This window comes from Rhinolophus hipposideros (assembly GCF_964194185.1).
Source record: "Rhinolophus hipposideros genome assembly, chromosome: 4".
NCBI classification, from domain to species: Eukaryota; Metazoa; Chordata; class Mammalia; order Chiroptera; family Rhinolophidae; genus Rhinolophus; species Rhinolophus hipposideros.
In genome coordinates this window covers 55,109,275-55,137,086 of record NC_138050.1, presented here as the reverse complement: position 1 = coordinate 55,137,086, position 27,812 = coordinate 55,109,275, and the positions used below count along the sequence as shown (strand labels likewise).

General features: G+C 35.4%; 1 protein-coding gene across 3 annotated transcripts in view; it reads left to right on the top strand.

The window, feature by feature from the left end:
* MYO16 (myosin XVI) overlaps positions 1 to 27,812 on the top strand; it is a 562,776-nt gene that overhangs the window by 8,767 nt on the left and 526,197 nt on the right. Inside the window, exon 1 of one of the 3 annotated variants that reach the window (XM_081047111.1) lies at positions 7,578 to 7,694. The exons of the other annotated variants lie outside the window; for them this stretch is intronic. The gene's annotated coding sequence lies outside the window, so the exon portion shown is untranslated. Of the gene's footprint in view, positions 1 to 7,577; positions 7,695 to 27,812 lie in introns of those variants that run through there. 3 annotated transcript variants of the gene reach the window in all.

Sequence of the window (27,812 nt, the reverse complement as noted above, 5' to 3'; positions counted from 1 at the left end):
AGAAGCTTATTACTGCAACATAAAACAATGAGAGGAAGTGCTATAGTAGACTTGATTCTAATTAATAAATAGGAATTTGGTGACATATATGGGATGAAAATATTAGAAAAAAATGTTCCTACTGTCTTGGTTTGTATTATGTCTGGTGCATAGTAGGTCATAGGAGAATGGATTTTGACATGTTACGAGGAAAGATAATTATAGCCCAGTGGACAGAAATTGTAAAATCAGATGTGGCATAAATGGAATGGCAGATTTAAAAGCAAAATAATGGCTTTGAAGTCACATGTCATTAGGGAGAAGCAAAAGAAGTCACACAGAAATGTCGTGTCACACCCCAGGGTCACCTGTGAGACAATATTTAGCTAGGACATGTGTACAAGGTAAAGTGTTGGGCAAGTGTCCAACAAAAGAAAAGAGAGTGATGTGAACCCATAAGACAAATGTCAGGATTAAATCTTATCATGAGTGCAGCTATGAAAAAGTGCTAAGGACAATAAACAAGCTTATTTTTGTCACATTTAGAGTAAGAAGAACAAAGCAGTGGTCAACTTCTACTTGGGACTGATGATATACGTAAAAAGAAAAGATGATTTGTGAATCTAGTCATCATAATTTTGGTCTCCACCCTTTTCACCAAAGAGAAGGAGCTTAAAAAAGTGAAACAAATTAGAATCTTGGATTAAAGATCAATATAGGTGAGGAAATTAAAACAAAAATTTGCTTAGCTCTTTTAAGTGAATTTAGGTTAGACTCACATTAATCCCACTCCAGGATACTGAAATAACTTCAAATGTGATTTTGTGACTGCTATTGGTAATCTTGGGATATGATGGAGAATCACAGAAATGCTAAAGAACTGGGGTAACCCAACTGTCCCGAGTTTCATTAAGCATCCTAGAAGCTATACATTGGTATATAGATTGCCATCAAAAATAATACATTATATAGAAAAATGTGAGGAGCAGAATAATGAACAAAAGTAAGTCATTATAAACTAACCTGACTGCATAATCTAATAAAGCAAGTTAAAATAATTGCTACATCTCCTCAGTAAAATTAGGGATCTAGGCTAATTAATTTTTAAGGTTCCTATATTCTAAGAATTTGTGGTAGAGTTTAGTTTGATTTTTTTTTTGTAAAAATTACCTAAGATAAAATTTACCATATTAATCATTTCTAAATATATGGTACAGTAGTGTTAATTGTGCAACAGATCACTAGAACGTTTTCATGTTGCAAAACTGAAACTCTACCTGTTCAACAACTTCCCATTTCGTTGCCCTCCCCTGCCCACAGCCTCTGGTAATTACCTCCTACTTTCTGGGTCCATACAAATTTTAGAATGGTCTTTCTGAAAACAAAAAAACAAGCAAAAATAACATTGCTATTTTGATAGAGATTGAATTGAATCTGTAGATCACTTTGGGAAATATGGGTATTTTATAATATTAAGTCTCCCAATCTATCAGCACATGATATGTTCCCATTTACTTGTGTCTTTTTAATTTTTTTCATCAATATTTTGTAGTTTTCAGTGTACAGGTATTTTGCTTCCTTGGTTAAATGTATTCCTAAGTATTTTATTCTTTTGGATTCTAATTATAGATTTTTTTCTTAACTGCCTTTTATGATTGTTAATTCATAGTGTATAGAAACTGCTAATTTCTGTTTATTGATTATGTATCCTGCAACTTTGCTGAATGTATTAGTTCTAACATTTTTGTTTGTTTGTTTGTTTGTGTGTGTGTGTAATATTTAGGGTTTGCTATATATAAGAGCATGCCATCTGTGAACAGAAATAATTTTATTTCTTCCTTTCCAATTTGGAGTTCTCTGATTTCTTTTTCTTGCTTTATTGCTCTGACTAGGACTTCTAGTACTATTTTGAATAAAAGTGGTAGAATGGATGTTCTTGCTTTGTTCCTGATCTTAGAGAAAAAGCTTTCAGTTTTTCACCATTATGATATTAGCCGTGGCATTGAATATGGCCTTTATTATGTTCACATAATTTCCTTTTATTCCTAGTTTCTCAAGCGTTTTTATCATAAAAACTTTTTGAATTTTGTCATATGCTTTGTCTGTGTTAATTGAGATAATCATGTGAGTATTAGTCTTTGTTCTGTTAATGTGGTGTATAAAATAATTGATTTTCATATATTGAAATATCCTTGCATCCCAGGAGTAAATCCCATTTAGTCATGGTGTATAATGCTTTTAATGTGCCGTTGAATTCACTTTGCTAGTATTTTGCTGAGGATTTTTATATTAGTATTTATCATGGATATTGGTCTATAGTTTTCTTGGAGAAATTTTGGGTTGGTATTAGAGTAATACTGTGATCATAAAATGTTATTGAAAGTGTTCCTCTTCTTCAACTCTTTGGAAGGATTTGAGAAGGATTGGAATTCTTAAAGTGTTTGGTGAAATTCAACAGTGAAACCACCTGGTCCTGGGCTTTTCTTTGTTGGAAGGTTTTTGATTCCCAATTTAATCTCCTTGTTTGGTATAAGTCTACTAAGAGATTTTATTTCTTTATGATTCAGTATCAGTGTGTTGCATATTTTAGAAATGTATCCATTTCTTGTAGGTTATCCAATTTGTTAGTATGTAATTGTTCATAACTATCTCATCTTTTTTTAATCTGTGGCATAATTGTAATATCTCCTTTTTTATTTCTGATTTATTTATTTGACATTTTTTTTCTCTTAGTTTAGCTAAAGATATGTCAATTTTGTTGATCTTTTCAAACCAACTCTTGGTTTTGTTGATTCTTGTTTTTCTATTCTCTATTTCATTTATTTTTGCTCTATTTATTATTCCCTTTCTTCTACTAATTTTTGGCTTTCCCCCCTTAGTTCCTTGATGTGTAAAGTTAGATTGTTGAATTGAAATCTTTCTTTTTGATTATAGGTGTTTACTGCTATAGACTTCCCTCTGGGTATTACTTTATTGTATCCCATAAGTTTTGGTATGTTTTGCTTTCAATTTGATTTGTATGTTTCCTAATTTACTTTGTGATGTCTTCTTTGACTCATTGGTTCTATAGGAATATGTTGGTTAATTTCCACATATTTGTGAATTTTCCAGTTATTTTTCTGCTATTGATTTCTAATTTCAACCTTTGTGGTCAGAAAATATATTTGGTATGATTTCAGTATTCTTAAATATGTAAGACTTGTTTCCTAGCTTAACATGTCCTAATACCTTATCTACACTGGAGAATGTTCCATGTACACTTGAGAAAAATGTGTATTCTGCTATTGTTCCCTGGAGTGTTCTGTATATGACTGTGATTAATTGGTCTATATTGTTGTTTAAGTCCTCTGATTTCTTATTGATCTTGTCTAGTTAGTCTCTCCATTAAAGAAAGTGGAATCTATTAGTTAGGGTTGTTGAGAGAAACAGAACCAACAGGAGTGAAAAGGAGATTTTTAAAAATCAGGAATTGGCTCACATGTTTATGTGAGAAGTTCCAGGAAAGCCAGGTGGCGTAATTTTGTCTGAATCTAACGGTCTGGGAACCAGGAGAACTGGTGGTGCATATTCCAGTCCAAAGGCAGACGAAGATGAGATGAAATGTCCCAGCTCAAGCAGTGAGGCAAGAAAAAAGGGGACACATTTCTCCTTTTTCCTTTTGTTCTATTCAGGACCTTAATGGATTGAATAATGCTGAGCCACATTATGAAGAGCAGTTTATTTTACTGATTATTTTGCTGAGTACACCAATTCAAATCTAATCTTATCCAGAAACACCTTCATAGACACGCCTGGAAGGAATGTTTAATCTGGGAATCCCATGGTCCACTCAAATTGACACACACAGTTAACCATCTCATGAAATATTCAAAACTACTACTTTTGTGTTATTGTCTATTTTTCTCCTAAAGTATATCAATGTTTGCTTCATATATTTGGATGTTCGCGTGTTAGTGTATATATATTTATAATTGTTATATATGGCAAGTTAATTGATCCTTTTATTATTATATACTGTCCTTCTTTGTCTCTTTTGACAATGTTCAGCTTAAAATCTGTTTTATCTAATATGTGTATGACCAGTCCTGCTCTCTTTTGGTTACTATTTGGATGGCATATCTTTTCCTGTCTTTTAATTTTTAACCTATGTGTGTCCTTACATCTAAAGTGAGTCTCTTGTAGACAACATACAGGTGCATCTTGTTTTTATTTTTATTCATTCAGCCACTTTATGTATTTTGGAGTTTAATTTATTTACGTGTAAAGTAATTACTGACAGAGAATGACTCAGTTTGGACATTTTGTTGTTTCCTGTGTATCTTATAGTTATTTTGTCCTTCTTTTCCTTTGTTGCTGCCTTCCTTTCTGTTTTATTAATCTTTTGTAGTGACATACTTAGGTAATTTTCTTACTTTCTTTTGCACATCTTCTATAGCTATTTTCTTTGTGGTTTCCATGAGAATTACATAAAACATCCTATAGTTATAAGAATTCATTTTGAGCTAATAACTTCAATTACGTATAAAATCTCTACTATTTTACATCTTCCCTACTCCTACTTTACGTTCTTGATATCACAAATTACATTTTTTATATTATGTATCCATTAACATAATCGTATTGTTCTTTTTATGCTTTTGTCTTTTAAATTCCATACTGGAATTAAAAATGACTTACCCACCACCGTCACAGTATTTTAGGATTCTGTGTTTGAGTATATATTTACCTTTACAAGAGAACTTTATATTTTCATATGCCTTCTTTATTCTGGCAGCATTTTTCATTTCATTTTGAAAAACTCCTTTTCGCATTTCTTGTAAGGCAGTTCTAATGGTAATGAATCCCCTCAGCCTTTGTTTGTCTGGAAAAATCCATTTCACCTTCATACGCACACTTGAAGGACAGTTTTGTTGGACATAATATTCTTGGTTGGCAGTGTTTTTTCTTTTAGTACTTTGAATATGTGTCTTCTTGTTCCGTTTAGACTTATAAGAGTTTTGCTGAGAAATCTGCTGATAACACGACGGAAGCTCTCTTGTATGTGACAAGTCATCTTCTTCTTGCTGCTTTCAAGATTCTCTGTTTTTGATTTTGACAGATTAATTACAATATGTCTTAGTGTGGGTCTTTCGGGTTCATCCTAGTTTGAATCCATTGAACTTCCTGAATTTGGATGCCCATTTCCTTCCTTAGATATGGGAAATGTTTAGCCATTATTTCTTTAAATAAGCTCTCTGTCCCTTTCTTTCTCTCTTCCTCCCTGTCTCCCTCCCTCCCTCCTTTCCTTCCTTCTGTGAGTCCCATAATGAGTATATTGATACTTTTAATAGTGTTCCATGTATTCCTTAAGCTGTCTTCATTGTTTTTTTTTCTTTTTGCTTCTTTGACTCAATAATTTTAAATGACCTGTTTTTGAGTTTGCTGATTCTTCTGTTTATTCAAGTTTGTTGTTGAATCTCTCCAGTGAGTGTCAATTCAGTTATTATATTCTTAAGCTCCAGAATTTCTGTTTAGTTCTGATATTTAGTTTATAGCTTTATGCTAATATTTTCATTTTGTTAATTCACCATTCTTCTGATTTTGTTCAGTTGTCTCTTTTTGTTGTTATTAAGCTCATTGTGCTTCTTTAATGTGGCTATTTGGAGTTCTTTGTTAGGTATTTTACAGATCTCCATTTCTTTAAGATCAGTTTCTGGGGATTTATTTTGTTCCTTTAATTGTGCCATATTTCTCTGTTTCTTTGTATGCCTTGCAAATTTTTTGTAGACACTGCAACATTTGGAAAAACAACCACCTTTCCCAGTCTTTATGGACTGGCTTTGTATATGGGAAGATCTTCACCAATCAGCTCATCTAGAGATGCTGGGAGCCTCTCATACCTTTCTGGGGATGATGCATCTTTGGGTATGAGTGTAGCGTTTCCCAATTAGAGAGGTTTGCCTTTTTTTTTTTTTTTTTTTTGTGAGCTTGTAATCTCTTGCTCCCTGTGGTGTCTGTTTGTGGTGCTGCAGGTTCTCTGTTGCTGCAGCAAGTCACCAAGTTCTTTGTTCTCAGTGGCGTCCAGACATACAGAGTATGCTGATTCTGTCAGCATTCCATGTCAGGCTAGACAGAAACCAATCCCTTGTACAGACCCCAAAAGCTGGCATATTACATGCACATTTCTCTGTGTTTTTTTTGTTTGTTTGTTTGTTTGTTTGTTTTCTTTTTGAGGGCAAAGGTGTGAATTGGAAATTTTCTCCCAGTCATGCACAGCTGGACCTACTTGGGGGCAGAGTGATCATGGGTAGAATTCAGAGGTTTTTCTTGCCTATTTGAATGCAACTGTTCTCAGTTTTGTGCTTGCCTGGATTACTGCAACTACTTAGTTGGTTTCTAGCATTTACACAAAGGCATCTTGGTCTATATATTTTTGTTAAGTCAGTGTCTCCATGGAAGAAGAAAGACTAGGGTTTCTTATTCTGCCATCTTGCTAATGTCACTCTAAGTACCAGAATCCAGTTTGATTTTAATAAGGCATTCTGCAAATTATCTTGGATTTGACAGAAAATATCATGGCCCTCGTTAAGTGTGACTCATATCTGTGGACAGGAGAAACTGGATGAGGTGACAGAGGCTGATCTGAGCCCTTTTGCCGTTAAGGCAAAATATTTAACCAACTAGTGTCAGCCTTAGATAATCAAAGAACAACTTTAATGAGATATAGTTGAAACAACAAGAAGAAAGATCTTATGATTAATTATAGGAAGGAATATTTTTAAAAATATATACTCAAAAACTTAGCATTTATTTATTAAAACATACAGTAAACCAACTTATTTCAAATAAAATAATACAAGTAATAGATTCTCAATTTCTGAATCCAAGTCCTAGAATTGTTTCAATTTGTCCATCTCCTCGTGATTCTCTAGATATATCTAAAAATGGTGCTAACTACTCAGGGAGGCTGAGTGTCTGAGTTATATCCACCTAGAAGAGACAGCAGAATTGATCTTGATGATTGATCAGGATCGTATCATTAAGGAACAAGAGGCTGAAATGGAATTCAAGATAAGCATCAAGATCAGTAAGGTACATGTACAAGATCCCTTCATGAGCAGAAGTCACGCTCATGCAGAAACTACAGACAGGGTATGTGATTGTTATAGGAACATTGCAAAGTACATATAAACCAACAACAAAAATTTGTATTCTCACACTTTATCAAAATGTCCTCTTTACACCTTGGTGTAGATCCCTCTGTAACAATGTCTGTATGTAAGAATGTGTATACTTATGTATATATGTATGTATGCATCTGAGTGTGTATAAATCACCATCTATTTCACTAATTTCCCCTTGCATAGTAGCATGTGGTTTGGGTGAAAGAGACAAAAATCAAACTTCAGAAGTGGACGTGGTTGGCTTAGGTTGATCAGTATGATAGTATCCTCTTTGCTCTGGTGATTTTTCAGTGTTAAGAATGTGATCCAACTGATTATGGCTCAGGACTTTTCTTCCATTATTGAGGTTTTCTCTCTCTCTCTCCCTCTCTATCTCTCTCTGTCTTTCCACATTGCCCTACTGTGGCCCTGGTGTTACCATGACAGAAACTAGTCTATGAATAAAGCTATCTCAAGATACAGCAGAAGTTGAATGAGAAGACAAGGGCTACCACCATGGTCAGACATCACCTGAAACATCCCTCCCGTCACAACGTCTGACCTGGAATGTTTGTGAGTTATAGAAGGGCAGTCATGCTAATGAATTCTTTTAAATTAATATTAATCTGTTTATGAAATTCATAGGAAAAATGCCTATAATGTAAAAAGAACATTTAAACTATAATAAGGTAAACATGTGTCAAGATATAAACTATTGTAAGCAACTCCACTACCCACTGTCCTTACTTTTATAGTATTTTTTCTTTTGCTTCCTGTATAATCTTATTGTATATGCATCCCTGAACACTGTAGTTTTGTTCAGTCTGATTGTGAACTTTTGTGAATGGAATAATTGATAATTGTTGCCTATTCAATTTCATTGCTGGATACATTTCTTCTTGTGAGTATACCAGAATGTATTTATCTATTCTATTGTTACTGAGCTTCGGGTTTTTAGTTTTCAGTTTGGTATATTATGAATAATGCTACTCTGTGAATCCTGGCATGCTTTCTGTACATATGTATGCATGGTATATACCTGGGAGGGAAGGGCTAGGTCATGAACATGAATACTTCAGATGATTTAGATCAACATTTTAGAGATCTTGATAGGTTGACATTTTGGGCCAAGAATAACAAAGGGGAATTTATTAGGGAGAATTGTAAGTCTTATTGGTAGATTCAAAATATCAATGTCACAGGTTCAGAATGTCCAAGACGTGTCTTGATAATAGCACATTTGGAATAAATATGTGGGTGTTAGTTTGACTAATGCTTAACATAATAAGCCCAATGTCACCATAATAAATGCAGATATGGTATTGAAATTGAAACCTACTGTCTAATATTCTAAGTAGATGAGTTCAGTACTATTTAGAATAGTGTATTCATCTTGGGGAGTCATATATAATTAAGGATTTGACAAACTGGAATATATACAGAGGAATTAAACTAGAATGGTTAAAGCTCAGAAAGAGCAGTGTGAAAAGTTTATCCTGGGAAAGGTTTACCCTGGAAAAGGGCAGAAAAAGTGTTATACCTTTGATACTGAAAAACAATTATACATATTTTCTTATCTATGTAGTCAACCTTGGACCAATGAGAGGGTTAGTACAAGATTGTGTTCAGGCGTATTTCATCTGCCCCATAATTTAATATAATATGGGCTCTAATAATTCCAAGGGAAGGAAAAGACAATCTTAAGTCATAGGGAGCTTACCGTCAAATACGTTTCAAATGAAAATGGGAAGAGCATCTCCTTGAGATGTCTAGATAGCCTCCTGAGTTTAGACAATCATGTTTTAGAGTCTTCTTAGTATATCTCTTACAAGATAGGTAGGAAAAATTCACAGCCCAAAACAGGGAAATCCTGGGTAACCTTAAATATCCTGCTCAAAGCATTTCTCTACTTCTTGAACAAAGAGGTATTTTTCAGTCTTAAATTATAGCTTCCATTCAACATATGTAATGTGACTTAGACAATTGCACCTGTTTTCTGTAAGAATAATTACTACTTCAAGAAGGGATCACGTCAAAACAAAGGACAAAGTAACTCCTGAGGACATATACATAAAAAAACAAAAGTTGTGCAAAATCACATGCCACAGTGAATAACTCTTTATGTGGCCTTCTTTAGAGTTTTAATTTATATAGCCCAGAACAATTTTGGCTTATAGACACAAGGATTACAGTGGAGAGGGTTATTATTGAGAAAATAGCATGTCAAATTCAAGATGCTTTACAAATGCAATGATTATTTTAATTTTCTAAGGCAATTTAATAGAATTAAAAATATCAGCCCAAAGGATGGACATAAATTTAGTGATGTATCCTGAAATTGAAACACTTAAAAAAACAAAACAAAGCAAAACAAAACACGCCATCCTTAGGCATCTTGGACTAGGTGTTGCTTTAAAAGAGTTGAAAAAAATAGAAAAAAGAAATCTCATTGCTTAGAGCTTTCATATTCTCAAGATTGAAACACTTAAAAAAACAAAACAAAACAAAACAAAACACACCATCCTTAGGCATCTTGGACTAGGTGTTGCTTTAAAAGAGTTGAAAAAAATAGAAAAAAGAAATCTCATTGCTTAGAGCTTTCATATTCTCAAGATTGAAACACTTAAAAAAACAAAACAAAACAAAACAAAACACACCATCCTTAGGCATCTTGGACTAGGTGTTGCTTTAAAAGAGTTGAAAAAAATAGAAAAAAGAAATCTCATTGCTTAGAGCTTTCATATTCTCAAGAGATCAATAGCATAATATGTTTTTTAAATCTGCATCGTGATCATCTTACCTGAGGCAAGAAGACCAGATTTCACACAGGTGAGCACAGAATAGTTTAATCTTGCATAGCAGATGGCTCTAGGTCAGTGTCCAATAAAATTTATAACACACCAATGATAATGTAAGGAAGCCAGCTCTCTTTGGAATGCAACCTGCTTTATAGAAATAAAGCAGGCTGATGACTTTTTTTGTGGGATAAAAATCTGTTTATCTCCCTCCCTTCCTTGTTATGGATTTAATTGCACTTAGTTGTTTTCTTGCTTGGGTAAAAATATTGCTTATATAGCAAATTTATGCTTAAATGGATATCGTGCACAAATTTGAACAATGTAAAGAATAATAAAAATAAGATTTACTTGGCCAAAAGAAGCAATATGCAAAATATCACATACACAGTATATCAGGGGGGAAAAATCTAACTTTTACCCCAAAAGTCCAAATGTCCAAATGTTTTCTTAAGAATTTACAAAGACTATCTCATAAACATTGTGTAAAAGTATCAACAGGAAGACTATTTGTGGGACTCAAAGTAAATGTACCAGGTAATGGCTCTCCTGTTTCCTCTTCCCCTTAAAAGAAGGCACTAAAATTACTGGCATTATATAAACTAACTGAAAATACAAGTTAAGTTAAAATACAAGTTTGAAAAGTTAAGTACTTGTACATTTTAATACAAATCTGTTTTAATAAAGAATTTAGTTTAATAATCACATTTAACTGAAGCCTATCTTGAGACTATAATTCTGGGACCATTAGTTTAAAAGTAACAGCTTATTAGAATTTTGAGTATATTATTAACCGAGGAAATGAGCAAGTGAGGATAACACTTTTGACATAGTAATTTTCTTTGGCTTTCCACTGCTCTTCCCTCCTCCCTCTTCTTTCTTCCCTTTGTCTGTACCTTTATGTGACCTGGGGCGAGTCACTTAATATCATTGTAATAGTGTCATAACTTAGAGTCCTAAGGAGTGTATCATAAAATCTGTCTGGTCTGCTTCAGTTTTAGTGAGAATCAAAGGAAATCAAACATGTGAAAGTTATTTTCAAAGTTACAATATGCACTCTACACACACACACACACACACACACACACACACACACACACCACAAATATGTAAAATATGCAATTATAGTCATAATGAAATCATAGGTCACTTTATTTGAAAAAAATCCAATTTGTATGTGTGAGCAAAAATATAATTAGGCTATATGTGTTATTTGGATTTCAGAAATAATTTTCATAACTACATTGTGAATTTGAGATTCTTATATATTTTTAGAACCTAAAAAATGATTTGGGTGAATTAATCATCTTGATACCTGGAATTAATAAAATAGGTCACATTGAACAAAATTGGTATTTGTCAAGGAGAAAATTAGTAAAAATTTATTGACAATCTGTTATATTTTTACAATTCTATTAGATTATAATATACATAGAAATTCTCTTCAGTCTGAGATGTATTTAAGTCAATAAACTTTAAATGAATGATAAGGACATTCAGTTTCAAAGCATAGGAGACAAATGGGATTTTAACAGAATACAAGTGTGTATTATCAGAGATAAAAATATTACAGTGGCTATAAGCTTTCTCTCTCCTGGTGATAAGCAGAGCAGATGCTCTCCTTCCAGTCGGCAGAGGACTGGCGTTTGTTAGGACTTGGGCCAATGGACTCAAATCACTCTATGTAATGGGTATTTCCCATCTTGCAGATGTTCTCTCCCTTCTTCATCTCTCATCCTTCTTCTTCCTTCTTTCTCCCTCTCTCTTCTTCCCTCCCTTTTCTCTTCTTCCATCCTTTCCTCCATTTTCTCTTTTTCCTTTTTCCTTTTTTTTCCAAAGTGCTGTTTTTTCCAAAGTGCACAATACCTATTGTGCTGGATATAAGATAGAAACAGCACAAGATATGTTCTCTGACTTTCTGGAATTTACCATCTAAATGGAGAGAAGAGAAACAAGCATAGGAAAATGGTAAGGCAGGTGCAAGCCAATGTCTGACTGTCTGTCCCAGCAGGAGAGCAACAGGCAGTGAGTGCTGGAGAAATTCAGAAAAAGGGCAGGTTAGTGTCACCAAGATAAGTGGGAGTGGGGGGTTTCCTGGAAGTGTTGTGAGCCTTGAATGCCTCAAGGACAGGAACAATTAAGTTATACAGATAATTAAGGAAAGGCTATATGATAAGATTTTTGTCCTGGGTTAACGATTTTTAAAAATTTAATTTGAGTAGAAAACAGGGTAAACAACTGAAGCTTGTAAAGTGGACTCCAGCTTGTTTTAATTTCCATGAATTTAATATCTATAAAGTTTATTTCTAACACAGATATCTGTTAGAGTAGGAGCGTCTTATTTTTTGCTGCCCTCTATCTCAAACATAATTGACTGTAATATAAATGTATTAAGTGTCTGCATGCTGCTTACTCTTGTCACCTAGTGCAGCTCTCTGGTAAATAGCACTATTCAAACTGATAACTGTCTTTATGTCTGGTAATCTGCCTCTGAGCATGGTAGTTGGGACCTGAAGTAGTTTTGCTTTTTAGTGTAATTATATTTAATGATCTGTTTTATAAGTACCATGATTTTTCCTTTCTGTAGGTAGTCAATTGATTGTGAATGTGGAAAAAATAAAGACAAGAACTCTGAGCATTCCACATTTCAAAAAATGTATCTATTATTTTGTATATTTACTACTTTGTTAGATTTACATTAAACACAACTTCATTACTATTAATCAAACAACAAAGTTATTATGTTCTTTTTTAGATTTATGGAAATGTTTCTTTGCAATTTCCCCAACCTTTCTTCTCAATAGAGTATGTCCAGAGTTGTACACAAAGAGTGCTAAATAAATAGTTACTACTTATTTTCCAAATATAAAAGCAAAATCGAAGTCATGAAGGGGAGAAGAAAACAAATCTAAGTACAAAGACTATTTTCTACAGCTACTGAAAATATATACTAGGAAGAGAAGTATTTTTGATGTGCTCTGATGTGGCCCAGAACTGGGCCAGAATTTGGGAGATGTTCAAATTCTTCCCCATTCAAAAAACAATGACATCTATGAATTATATGATCCAAATAATGTGCTAGCAAGCAACCTCTGGCAAGTGTGTCCCTATTTGTTTACTCAATGAATGAACAAATGAATATGTAAAAATTAACATTTACTATGTAACTTCTTTTCCTCATGGATTTAAAATTGTATTTCAGGAGAGTCCAGTTCTTGAATCCATAAGTTGTAAAAACATACCAGTATGTAATTTTTTATGAGTGTATTACTTTGCTAAGGCTGATGGGACAAAGTACCACAGACTGGGTGGTTTCAACAACAGAAATTTATTATCTCACAGTTCTGGAGCTAGAAGTTCAAGAAGATCAAGGTGTCTGCAAAGTTGGTTCCTTATGGGGGTGGTGAGGGAGAATCTGTTACACACTTCTCCCCAGCTTCTGGTTGTTAGCCTGCAACATTGGATTCCTTGGCTCATAGATCTGTTTTCATCTTTACATGGCATTCTCCTTCTGCGCATGGCAGTCTGTGTGTCCACATTTCCTCTTTTTATAAGGGCATTGGTCATATTGGATTAGGGCCCACCCTAACGACCTCATCTTAACAAATTATGTCTGTAGTGGCCCTGTTTCCAAATAAGGTCAAATTCTGAGGTACTGGGCATTATTCAACATGTATTGTTTTTGTGAGGGAGGGGACACAGTTTCACCCGTAACAAAGAGTGTCAAAGAATGGCCCCGTCCTTTCTATGTAAGAGTTATCTAGAGAGAGGATAAGGTTAAATATAGAATATGAGACATAATAGAGACTTAGTAAGATGAATAGGATGGAAAGAGGTCTCAGGTGTGATAGTAATGATGCCAAAGTCTTCATGTCTAGTTGATGAAATTCAGGGAAGTCTTCATAGCAGAGATAGAGTTTGAGTTGAAGAATGTGAAGAATTTGTCCAGTGAACTCAAATCTCAAATTTCACTTATCTAAAAGGAAACTGAGTTTTCTAATTAGACATGCACTTTCTCCTTAATTCTCTAATTCCATTAAGAGAGACAATAGAATTGGAGTTCTCTCTCCTCCATCATATCCATGTAGACTGTGAATCTTACCTCTTCTCTCCTCACAGAATCACTGTGTCCCTTTTCTCCCTTCCATTTTCACTGCTGCTCCCTAGCATCAGGTTTTACTTCTGGGATGCCAGTGATATCCCTGAGTTTACAATCTTCTATTCATCATCCATCCTGCACATCACTACCTGATTCATCTCCTTAGTACCAATTTGGTTATTATTCTCTAGGCCCCAAACCTTCAATATCTTCCTATTGCCTACCAGTCTCATCCAAGCTCTTTACCCTAGTAGTCAAGTCTTTTCACAGCCTGGCCCCAACCTACATTCCTCAAGCATTAAAGAATCTCAGCTTGGGAACAGACTTTAAAAGTCATCTGGTTTATCCCTCCATCACATGCATGTATTCTTCACAACATCTCAATTTAGTGGTCATATCTTCTGTCCCCAGTTCCAGAAACTTTACCTACAGACATGACCTGTGTTCATGACCATTTCAGGTACATGTGACTGCTTTCTCACTTCTGCATTATTTATGCCAATGTTATGTTTTCTTCTGAGACATCATCACCCTTGCCCGTGTTCATCCTGTCATTCAAGATCTGACTCAGATGCGACCTCTGCTATGAAAAATGACTGTTGCACTCAGATTATGACACCTGAATCAAGAATTGTGCTCTGATGACAGGGGATAAATGACAGAGATGAGCAAATTGATGAAATAAAAATTGAGATTATAGTAGAATATGAGAAATGGTGTAAGTGGAATTTGGATGTAAAGGTTTTTGTTGGAATTTTGTTTACATGAAGTTATTTTTGAAAGTGTGAAGACTTTAATAATCGACTTGCCTATTTGACATTATTTCTGATTTCAAGTTAAAAAATTGCCCTGTAGTTTATATTTTAAACCCCTTTTAAAAAAATCAAACTACTATGATATGACTAGTCCATATCCAGAAGTGAAATAACAGGGGAAGAGTCCAGTGGGAGGAGCAAGGGTACACATATAACAGGCACAGACATTACCTTTAGGTCCCATAAAGAATAACAATCAAAATCACCTTAGGATGCCATTAGATAAAATGTGAATGAGTGCAGATGGTGCAAACCACACTATCTTACTTCATTCGCTTATCTCATGAATATGTTCCATAGTGGAGCATTATTGCCTCAAAAATAATCTTATTTAATATACAGACGGTGCCAAAAAATGTATACACATTTTAAGAAAGGAAAAAACTACTAAAACTGTAATACTCAATACATACCAATAACAAAAGATGAATACAAGTCACAGTTGACTTCTGCAATTACAAGTGGTTACCATCAGTGTCCTGCCACTTCTGATTACGGCAAACTACTGCTTGAGCAACGTTGACCAAAGTATCCACTTGTATACATTTTTTGGCACCCCTGGTAAATGTTAGGAATCAATCAAAGTGGTAGTTAAATTACTTAGATCTGACAACTTTGAAATAATCATCAGATGTTAGGCATTTTTTTATTTATAATGAAAATAAGTAAATTAATGAAATAATCAATACCAAATCTTGTGAAGGTTGTGCTCTGTTTTTGGTTCTTGGACCATGGGGGGGAAATTGCCACATTTTATAATTTCATTCTAACAGCGTGTTGTACCTGTTTCATAGTAGCCTTTTTTGGTATGCAGTTTTCATCGAAAGAGGCAGTACTGTAAGATAAATGAGCTCTGGACTCCAGTACTGGCCTGGTCATCAGGTGGTCAGCTCTGTAACTTTTAGGCATATCTTGATCTAACTTACATTTTCTGATTCTTTGGAAGCATCAGTAAGGAAATATGAAGTGGTAAATTCATTAACATCTAGATGTCTACATCAGAGTTTCTCAACCTCAGCACTATACACATTTTGGTCCAGATCATTCTTCATTCTAGGGTCTGTCCTGTGCATCATAGGAAGTTTAACAGCACCCCTGCCCTCCACCCTAGATGCTACAAGCATGCCCCCTCTCCCACATCTTGACAACTAAAAATGTCTCCAGACATTGCCAAAAGGTATAGGAAGCAAATCACTCCCAGCTGAAAAACACTGATCTAGATATTAGCACCAACTCCATTATCTTGCTTTTCATTACACTGAGTGGCCAGATACTTTGTGGGAAACTCCTACTCTGTCACTCACTCTGTGGTTGCTTAATATGCCATATCATCTTATTAAAGGGGCTTTAACAAGAGTCCTGAAATAAAACCCATACATACATTTATGATTCCTTCAATGAGTACATTACACATAATTTAAATAATGTAGAATTAATTAATTTTTACTCATTTAACACATTTTCTGTGTGTATTGCTCGAGCAAATTATGCCAATTTTTTTTTTTTTTTAAGTTTGGCAGCAGACGCTGCTCTTCATCTTCCTACATCTGATTTATTTCTTTTGGGGGCTTGGGAGGGCAGCAGTACTGACACCAGCTGGTGAATGCAGAATTAATTACAGATTGTTTCCCTCAAAAAAGACACACATGGATTACCACCCTCTAATGATTCTGGCAGCTGTTCCTGCCCTTTTAAGATTACCAGTAACTGGACAGATACTTTATTCTTTTTCTTGTAAGTGTATATGTTGCAATTTTGGGGATTTGGACACTAGAAGCTTTGTTACAGATGCCACTTCTGATGAAAATTTTAGACTCTATGTGCTATTGCCTTAGAAATCCACTATAAAACTCATTAATTCATTAACTTTTTGGTAGTACTTTAATTAGGTTAAATACAAATGTATAAAAGTCAATTTCAAAACATACTGGCTTAGAATTAAAGTACATGTGTCTTAAGAATAGAAAAGTTTGAGATAGGTGAAGGTTGGTCATTCTGTTTATATTGGATTTGAAAAAGAGTGATCTCAACAATATTTAAGTGACCCTTAAAATGTACTGTGTTCATGGCAACAATTTTTGGGGAGACATTTCCCCACCAAACACTGATAAGTTAATGCTTTAATCGCATTGAAATGGAGCCTTTCAAAAAATACAGTTTCAGCAAACTATATCATTGCTGAACTAATATTGCTATATTAATAAATCTTCTAAGTGAAATCATTTTAATTTGAATTATATAATTGAAAAGAAGGATCTTAATAGTCTTAAAAATACAATCTACATACAGTAGATTGTGTATACATAAATTGCATATACATAAATTAGATAAATTATATTGTGTATACATAGATTTATGTATACATAAAAATACAATCTACATATTGGAAACTCTACATACAGTTTCCAATATCTCATTTTCCATTTACTCCTCAATCCACTAAATTTGAATTTAGGCCAGAGTGTTTCACTAACTAGTCCATTGGATATTGCTGTGAATATTTTATGTTATTTCTGCCTTTCTTTCCTAGTCATCATGCTGCTGATTTGACTATTAATATTTCTCTCTAGCATATCATTTTTTCATGAAGCAGTATAGTGTCGGGGTTAAAAGCCCAAACTTACTGTTAAACTGCCTGGGTTTGAATCTTTGTTTTACAATAGTCTAATCTCGGAAAAAGTCATTACAAGGTGCCATCTTGTTCTTTTACTGACAATTAAGGTCAAGTTATTAAATTTGGATGGAGTTACAAAATACTGAGTTCACAGATGGTGAGTTAATTATGATGAGGGTGGTGGATAAAATCAACCTACTATGGCAAAATGGCTCATCACTTTAAGTGAACATGCACAGCTTTCAAACACAAATTTCTAATAAAAGTAGCTTTTTAGAACAAGCAATCATAAATACAATCCTTGGAACTTTTAAATTATTTAAATATACTTCTCAATGTTTATTAAAAAAAAAACAACAAACAGTTTTTCTCATAACAAACTGAGTTTCTCTAGTGTCATGCAGGGATTCAGCTTGTGCTCCCCGCACAAGAATGCAGGATATGGCAAGGCCAAAAAGGAACACCAATGGAGCCATAGATAGGGGCGTCATACCACTATATTCTCAATGGCGGCTGGTCGAGACACAAAAGCAAACATCTGCGAGTACTCCAACGAGGGGTCTTCCTTCACCCCAGTCTCACTGGCAGCCGGGAGAGACAAAGGAGTAGGATCAACACGATCCGCAATGTAATCCACTTGCTATCCACAGTCCGCGCTTGCTTGCGTAGTCATCATGGTAGTTATATTAGTGGCAAATGGCTAACTAGTAACAACTAACTGATGGCCAACCAGCCACAGTAGATGGCCTTCTGATTAAAGCTAATGGCCATCTACTACCCGAGCCAGCACCTTTCTACGTGAGGCAGAGAACCTGGAAATTGCTCCCCTGGCTCTGTCTCCACATCTAGAAATTCAAATTTATAATGACAAGTTACAGATTAAGTGTAGAGTGAACTTGAGTATGATTGTAACTAGTAAGTAAATTTCAATACCCTTTCCTTATTTTTAGTATTATGTAATAGACAAATGCATGCTTTGTTTCATCAAATTTTCTATATCACTCTCTCAATTCTTTTCATGGTTCCTTATTAAACTGTTGATTAAAGCTTGTAGCCTCTGGTTTCAGTTATAGTTTTGAGTAAAGACTGAAACAAAGAATACAGAGCTTATAATTTTCCTTTTCTATACACACTCATTAAAGAAATCATTTAGTACAGATTCTTGTAGGTGCTCAAAATTGTTTGGCAATGTGAATTATTGTATATAAGTTATCAATCTGTGTAGGGGGTCATTCTAATATCTCCATGGTAATAGTATATACCAATAAAAGGACTCTTAGAACATGAGAGGGTAGTATCACAACTTATTCATTTCATTTGTAAGAATTAACTAATGGGAATCTCAGTTCAGTCATAATCCTGTTTTGCTTACCTTACTACATTTTTTTTTCAATCGGCCTTTCTAGCATCTCTGTATTGACAGGTTTGCCATTGAAAGGATTTTTTAAAACCAAGGGTGTTAATTTTTCTACTTATTCATGGACTTCCAAAATATGCTCCTTGTTTTATGCTTCCTTTGTATTCCATGTGTCTCTGGAGTAAACACCTCACTGCAGTGACAGTGCACTCCCTAAGACCTGATTTCATTAAGTTTGACACGTGGGGAACTGGTAACCATGAGATACCCAAGTGTCTGTTGAGTCATGAGGGAGTAAGATTGCAGTAAACAAGAGGAATAGGGAAAAAAAAGTGATAAGCATTTACAGATGTGAAGCGTTAAAGCAATTAAGTAGAACTAGTGCTTCCTGGAACCATTTAGCATATATATTTACCATATCTAACAGCTTTTTTCTTTTAATATGGTATTTTATTTTAAGTGAAAACATTGTGAATAAGGTGAAGGGTAAAATTCCATAAAGAGAAAGACCCTACAAACAGTTAACATTTGGGCCAGATGGCACAACTTGAGGCTGTTTATCAAGATCTGAGGATAGAATTGGGGGCAAGAAACAGTAAGTCCAGTGCCAAGAATAAGACAAGAAACTAACATAGTGAGGAGATGTGGATTTATCCTGCTTGAATAAATACAGCAAGATTTAAAGTGCAAATTCTTGTATTAACTAGGAAGTATTACTTCTCCAAATTATACTCCATGGCTGGGAGGAGTAGGGACTGAGGATGGGACTTGGGCAAGGAAGAAAATATGTATAGGAGACAGTACAGTCTTTCCTTTTCCTTTCTTCCTTCTTTCCTTCCTTCCTTCCTTCCTTCCTTCCTTCCTTCCTTCCTTCCTTCCTTCCTTCCTTCCTTGCTTCTTTCCTTCCTTCCTTCCTTCCTTCCTTCCTTCCTTCCTTCCTTCCTTCCCACCCTCCTTCCTTCCTTCCTTCCTTCCTCTCTCTCTCTTGCTCTTGCTCGCTCTCTCATCTTTCTTTTTTACATTATTTCATTTCCTTTTCCCTCTTCTTCCCTCCCTCCCTCCTTTCTTTCTTCTTTCATTAACCTTTGTGTTTCTTCTAAGAAAATGTGGGATGGAAAAAAAAATGATAGTGCTTTAACTGAAGAAAGAAAAGGGAAGGTAAAAAGGAAAGAAGACGAGTCAAGGGATGAAACCACTCTACCTGAGTGCCACGTGAGAAGAGATGGTTCAAAAACAATGTCTCAGGACCAAGAAAACTCTGAGATCAAAGAGAAAATTAGCAAAGCATATTTAGAGAATTGCATTTTAGACACTGGCTGGGCCAACGCTTTTTTTGGTGTACCATGGTAGAATGGATAAAGCCTTGATCTAGAAGGCAGGCTTTAATTCTAGGTGTGTACTAACTAGCTGTACAAGGAATGCACTGAACTAGTCTCTGTTTCCTTAATTAAAAAACAAAGGGTTGGATTTGCTTCACACAAATTATTATTTCTTTGTCACCAAGCAGGCCACCATGTTTTTTTAATATCCCCTTATATTTTTTTCTCTACCTTTCTAAATCCCTCAAAACATAACTTCAGTACTATTTCCTCCAGAAAACCTTTCTTATTAATGACTCCAATTTGAAATAATCTCTCCACTTTCAAACCCCAGCCACCAATAATGCCTACAGTTTAACTGTCATATAATTATGTATTGAATTATATTTATTCTATTGTTATAAGTGTTTTGTTGTATATTTTGTTCTGGTCCTTAATTCTCATGTTTTCACTGAGATCGTTATGGTTACTAAGGTATTTAGAGTAGGGAGTTGCATGCACTCTTACCACTCTAGCACCCACGTTATCCTGGAAGAGAATATGTTCTTTATTAAATACTTTACTTCTTCATTTGTTGAACTGTCAGTCTGGAAATCTTATATATTTCTGCATTAAACTTGTTTTTATAACTGAAAGTGCCTTCTTTTGGAAGCTTTAAAGTACTCCAGGGGGGGAGGAAAAAGAACCTCTATATTTATTTTGGATTTGTATTTCCTCTATTAAAACCCCATCAAGGTCAGCTCCTTGCTCTGCTAGAGCTGGCAATGTTGCCCATGCACGTGGACTAGAAATATTGGGTAAAATAAAATGGATCATCAGTGACAGACTCTGGACCCCAGTTTAGTCATCTTCAAGGCATGTTTTGTTTCAACCTGGTACTTAATTGTGGAGTGCATTACTGAGTTGGCAGAGTAAATTACAATTGATTATGGAAAAAAAAAAGAATATACCATGTTTCCTCGAAAATAAGATCGGGTCTTATATTAATTTTTGCTCCAGAAGATGCATTGGGGCGTATTTTCAGGGAATGTCTTATTTTTTCATGTACAACTATCTACATTTATTCAAATACAGTCATGTCATCTTCTTTTCCAACATCGTCATAACGTACTAAATGCGTCTGTCTGCTGATGATCTTAACTGGGGCTTATTTTCTGGGTAGGTCTTATTTTTGGGGAAACACAGTATAGCCCCATCTTGAATAATGTTAATTTAATTAATGCTGATTTGATTAACCGCCAGGGTTCTATTTATAACTCAGCGGGAATACCACATACCTCTTATGATGATCCTTGGTTCAGCAGGATTAGTTTTAGGATGATTTTCCTTAAGTGTACATGCTCATAACCCACTGGTGGTGCAGCCTGTATTCCTGTAGGTCCACTCCATTACAGCACAGTGACAGAGCAGGGAATTGTTCGAGAGTATGCCTTTGCTTTCTCTCTCACCGGGATTTTTGGAAACCCCAGATTTCTCCCAACAGTTTTCTGCCATCCCCATAATATGCCTCCCAACTGATCGTGTGGGTCCCAGTTCCCAATTCCTTTTGCCCCATAGTAGGCTCTGTGCTTATGTAGCTCTACCTCACCTGCTGCTCAAAACCCCCAGGTATTGTGTCAACTTCTGTCCCTGCTGCTTCCAAGTCACTTCCACGTTCTGTGGACAGGTGTATCCAAGAGAGAGAAGAGATGGGAGGATGAGAGCCCACACTTTATTGATAACCATATTTAGGAAGTCAGTAGGAGGAGAAATGGCCACAAAAAAAAAAAGAAAAATAGAAGATGTTCTGAAAAAGGAAAGAGATTAAAAGGGAAGGTGGATACTTCTAAAAGCTGCAGAGAACAGGACAATGATTATTTAATTGTGTGGTGTGATAGGATTGTAGGACCAGTTCTTTATTTCAAGCATTGTGTCTTTTAGAAAAATTGGATTTAGATGGATCAGATGTCCAGCTATGTTACCCTTTTGATTTAATAATGGGACCCTCATTTTCAGAAAGAGATTTTTAGTTTTATTATGTCATGAACCCATTAATTATATATGATCATGTGGTTAATAAGTCTCCATTTTGTGGTCTCATTGTTTCTGTGGAGGCAGATAATACATCTATTTGCTGCCATATTCTTAACGTTAGCTAAGTGCCAAGCTCATGGTAAAAACTTAACTTTTTGTGTTTATCTTTAAATTATCATCAAAATTGTATAACATATTTGTTATACTGTGCTTCTATAATAATTATTAGCAAGATTTGCTATTTTTGATAACTGTTAATCATTGTACTTCCTTTTTGGAAGATTATCTTTACCCATTTATCATTTGGGTCTTAATTTTTTAATTCATTGATATGATGCTATTAACTCTCTTTCTGTGAATATTGTCAATATTTTCTGGATTTTTTTTCTTTGGTTTGTGATGTCTTTTTGAACTGGAGGTATTTTCATATTACCTTGAAAGTTATTGATCTTTTTTTAAGTGATCTCTTTCACTATTTTAAGCTTAGAAAATATTTGGCATTACAAAAATCAGCGTTGCCAGAAGAGGCAATAGCATTTGTACAGAACTGGAATTGGCCTAGTGAGGTGGTTTCATGGACATAAAAGAAAGCCAGTGAGACTGAAATTCTGAGTGAGAGAGAGGATGGATTACACTGAAGTTAGAAGGATAGTCAGAGATCAGAGTATGCAGGACTTTGAGGCTGTATTAAGGCATTGGTGTCTTTGTTCTGAGGGAAATGACCAGTCATTTGAAGGGTTTTAAATAAGAGAATAAAATGACTGATTGAAAGATCCCTATGGTGGTTGTGTGGACGGCATCAGAAGGAGACAGAGAAGCAAGTAGAATTTGCAGTAGTAGGGGTGCTCTTCGTGGTCCACAGGGAAGTGAGACCTCCGTTCCCCAGTGCAGCGGAAGTACAGAAAAGTGGTTGTATTGCAGAGATCTATTTTAGAGGTAAAACAGCCAGGACTTAGGGACAGATTTGAAGCAGAGTTGGGAGGACAAGGAAAACGACCAGATTTCTGGTCTGAGCAACTAGTGGGTAGAGGTACTGCTTATTAGAATGGGAAACACTGATGAAGAGCAGCTCAGTGTGGGACATATTTATACTTCATAAAGCTGACAGAAAATGCCTGGCATGGGAATAACATAGGAGTCAGTGTCCTATTGATTAACATGGATGTGGATGAGCTGACAGGGTCAGAAAAGAGAGAAAAAGGCTGGTTCTAGACTTGGAAAAACTACTACACTGAGATATCAGACTGACTGAAAAATTTTAGGCCAGAAAAGTTAGAGGGAATTGATCATAGATATGAATCCATATTTCCTTGAAGAAAAAATTGCCTCGAATTTTAAAAGCAGATTTTTGGGGGTAGTGATTTCAACTGCATATATTCAATTGAGTATACATAACACCCTGGAAATGATTTTCTGATTTTAGTGCGGGACTTTTTTCTTTAGTGAAGAATTCACATGGCTTTCCTCCACTCCCTTATTTTTGGATAGTTGTGAAAGCATATTTTATTTATTTTTGTTCAGGTAGGCTGGATATTTCTGAAAGTGTTAGAACTCAAACTAATTACTGTAATCATTGTACAATAATTGAAATGTTGCTTGGTCTGATTATAAGAGGTTCTTTCATTTTGCATTTCAGTTCTGGCTTTATGTTTCTTTCTTTTTTAATTAAATTTATTGGGGTGACAATGGTTAGTAAAATTACATAGGTTTCAAGTGTATACAATTCTATAATACATCACCTATATATCACATTGTGTGCTTACCATCCAGTCAGTTCTCCTTCCATTACCATATATTTGACCCCCTTTACCCTCTTCTATCTCCCCCCCTTACCCTCTGGTAACAACTAAACTGTTGTCTGTGTCTATGAGATTTTTTGTTTTGTTTGTTTGTCTTGTTCCTTTGTTGCTTTCAGTTTTATATCTCACATATGAGTGAGGTCATATGGTTCTTGACTTTTTCTGTCTGACTTATTTCGCTTAGCATTATAATTTCAAGATCCATCTATGTTGTTGCAAATGGCAGTATTTCGTCTTTTCTTATGGCAGATTCGTATTCCATTGTGTGTGTGTGTGTGTGTGTGTGTGTATCACATCTTCTTTATCCAGTCATCTATCAAAGGACACTTTGGTTGTTTCCATGTCTCCTAAACACTGTGTTTGTGTCTATGCTGACAGTTATTGCTTCAGCTATACTAATGGGAAATTCGGGAGAGAGACTTCAAACAACAATGCTATGTTAGTGTTATCTTTTAGGTCATAATCAAAAACCATGCATCTCCCTTGGGCCACCATTTCTACTTGCTGTTATTGAAAGGGAATGGTTTCATCTTGACTATCCTATAGCTTCTGGAGAAAGAGAACTACATTGTTAACATAATATTCATCAGCCCCAGAAAGAAGCCCAGTGCTCAGAACATCCCACATTCCCTTGATTGTTCTTAGAGCAGTTTGGTGTCTAGTGATGACTGTAATGGCAACCACAAGAAAAATGGTTCACGCTGCTGTCAGAGTAGCTGACACCTGGTGTATTTCTCGAATGACCTCTGTATACAAGATATTTAACTCTTTGTGTAAGAATCACGGTTATTTTTCCAGTTCCACTCAGGAAGGGTGAAGGTAGCAAAGTGGAATCTCTACTGGCTCCGGTTCTGGGTGAGACAGCTGGAAGAAGTTTCCGCTTCTCATTGACTGGTGAACTGCAGCCAACAAATCTCTATAGGTGTCAGTAACAACACTTGAAAGTCAGCAAACAGGAAATGAGAGGAGTGTGACATGCACAACCTGGGGCTGGCATGGTGGCCCCATAGTCATCATGAACCAGGATCCTTATCTGGTGGATTTCTATGGTCTTAGTTTATAGCTCCAGCTCCAGTGATAAATCTCTCATTCTAGGTACCAAGATAAGGAAAGGAGAAGGGAAAGCCAGGGGACTGCCTGTGTTCATCATTTTCTCCTACATTTCAATGGATGGAATTTAGTCTATGGATTCATGTATAACAAAAGATGCTGGGATATATAGTCTCTATTCTAGGTGACCATTTGTTAAGCCTGTATTTAAGAGTTGTATTACTTCAACGGAGTATCAGTTTTAAAGGCTAAAATCATAAAATCATGCCTTATTCTTTTTCCCCACATGTCCATTGGCTCCTAACAGAATACTAAGCACACTCCAGGGTTTTACTTAATGCTGGAGTAATGTTTTGAGTTGCCTTCATACCCTCTCTCCAGAACATTTCAAATAGGAATATTTTTTGAGATGTTCAGCTGATACAAGAAAATTTCACCTTTGTGGAGCTTAACATGTTAAGTGTGTGTGTGTGTGCGTGTGTGTGTGTGTGCACTGTTTTGAGTACAGGAACATTGCTAGATTCAGCAACTTACAAGGAACAACAGCATCAGAATATATGATATAGGTCAAGTGAGAATAGGTATTACTCCCTAGTGATCTACTTTAGCTTTGCCTCAGTTAGGTCACTCGGAGAAGACAGAAACAATTTCAGTCTTAATATAACCTCTTTGGGATCAGGAATCAAAAGATTACAACTAACTCCTTACAGCTCAGAGACAGAGTTTTGCAGTTACCACACTGGACTTCCACAGCAGGAGGAGTTTGGTAAACTATTGAAGTTGAGAAGGAGACACGTCTTGAAAATAATGTTCCAAGAGACAGCGAAGAGCTTAGAATATAAAAGGCATTGGATTCTTTGGTTTCTTAAAGATGCATCCCATGAATTTTGGAGTCATGGTAGGACTTGAATCTCAACAATAACAGTAACAAGCTGTGCAACTTTGGGAAAGTTAGACAACTTCTCTATATCTTAAATTTTCTCATCCATATATGGAGAAAGTTAATGTATTATCGAATATCTCATTAATAATGAAAATCTGTGATGCAAATCAGTTCATTTAACGACTTGTCAATAATTTTGGAGGAGGAGTTAAGGGAATCTAAAACTTGTACCATGAACTAGATTTTGTGATTTTTCTTATTTCTGATTTTCACTTTTTCTGTTATATTTATCAATAATTAAAAATCTTAATGAATAATTATAAAAACTTAAGGACATAAGAAATATTTAAAGCTTAAGCCTCTCATTTTACTAATAAGAAAACTGAGAGGGCTTGAGGATCCTAAATAAATTCATCCCCAAGTCCATTGTCACAAATGCCATTATTGCTATTCCTGGAACGAAAGCCTGGGAATTCTGATGTGAAACCTAATGCCCTTTCTCTTTCCAGTAACTCAAAATGCCATTATATAAGTGAGATAATTTAATTTTTGAAGATTAACATAAAAAGTATCACAGAGAAAAAAGCCAAGATTGGATTAGAAGAAATAACACTATTTAAAGGGTGAGAGAATAGAAAAATTGTAAGGGAGAGGAGAAGTAATAGAAAATTTAGAAAGAGATCCAGGGAAGTATAGTGCTGCGAGGAGAAAAATCAGCATTAAAACTGGCAGATCATTTTTGGTGAGAAGTGAGCAGGAACCTTATTTTGGCAATTAATTGGTTATTAGAGACTTTGGCATAAGAATTTAACTGGTGATATGTGAGGATGTGGGATGGGGATAGTCAAAGCCATAATGCAGTGAGTAGAAGAATGAATGTGGAGGTGATGAAATGGAGAAAACAAATCGTGACTATTCCTCGTGGAAGCTTAGCTATGAATGGAAAAAAATGTCAGGAGTTGCAGGAGAGTAAGGGTGATATTTTCCAGGAAACCTATCATTCTGGTTCTAAGAATTGAAGAGGTCCTGTGAAGATTGATCCCAATTGGTATCCTTGCCTCTGTCCAGCTGTAGTGTAAGGTATTAAAGGACACGAGTAGGTGCCACCTTTTATTTATCTCTTAGTCCTTAGTGGCTAGAACACTCAAAATCTATTTGTGGAATGAATAAAGTCTTACATTGCAGAACAAAGTTGGATTTTGTGTTATCTCAGGCACCAGTCCCCAACTTACATCGGGTCCCTGGTGTCTTAAAGAATATTTTATCTAAATTCCAAAAAGGATGGACATAAGTTTTAAGTTTTCGTTTTTTTTTTTCTCTCAACTGAAAAAGGCACATCACTAAGTCCTGCCTCATTGCTCCTGCCTACATGCCGTGCCATTCCGCCTTCGCCCGGTGTTTTCCCCAGCCCACATTCACCAGCTGCAGCTCTCATGCTGCACTACCAGATTAAAATCTATACTGTGCCGAGTTGTCATTTATCAGAAAAATTACTTTCCAGTGTTGCATGGTCAGTACTTGAGTTGAGAGAAATGGATTTGATCAGTGTTTGCCAAAGACTCTATTTTTCTAAGAAAATATCCTTCTAGCATCAGTAATTTACATGACGCACAAACTAATGATGCTTAATAATGACTCTCAGAAGTCCTCACCAACACACTCTGCAAAGCAGAACAGGCCTACATTTCACTGGTATTGGTCAAATAGCAGTCTGCATGGACCTCTCCCCTTTCAGTTTTCAGTTCTTAGAGCGCTAACATTTTATCCTTTGAGCACATGAATGATGAATGATCTAAAATATGTATTAAACTCATGGTTTGTCCAGGAAACCGGGACAGGGACTGAATTGACGATCTGCCTCCCTGTGGGTCAAATAACTTATGATCTGTCAACTAGTGAATGCAATGCTGTGGTTAAGAAGGAATGTTATGATGGTTATGTGCAAAT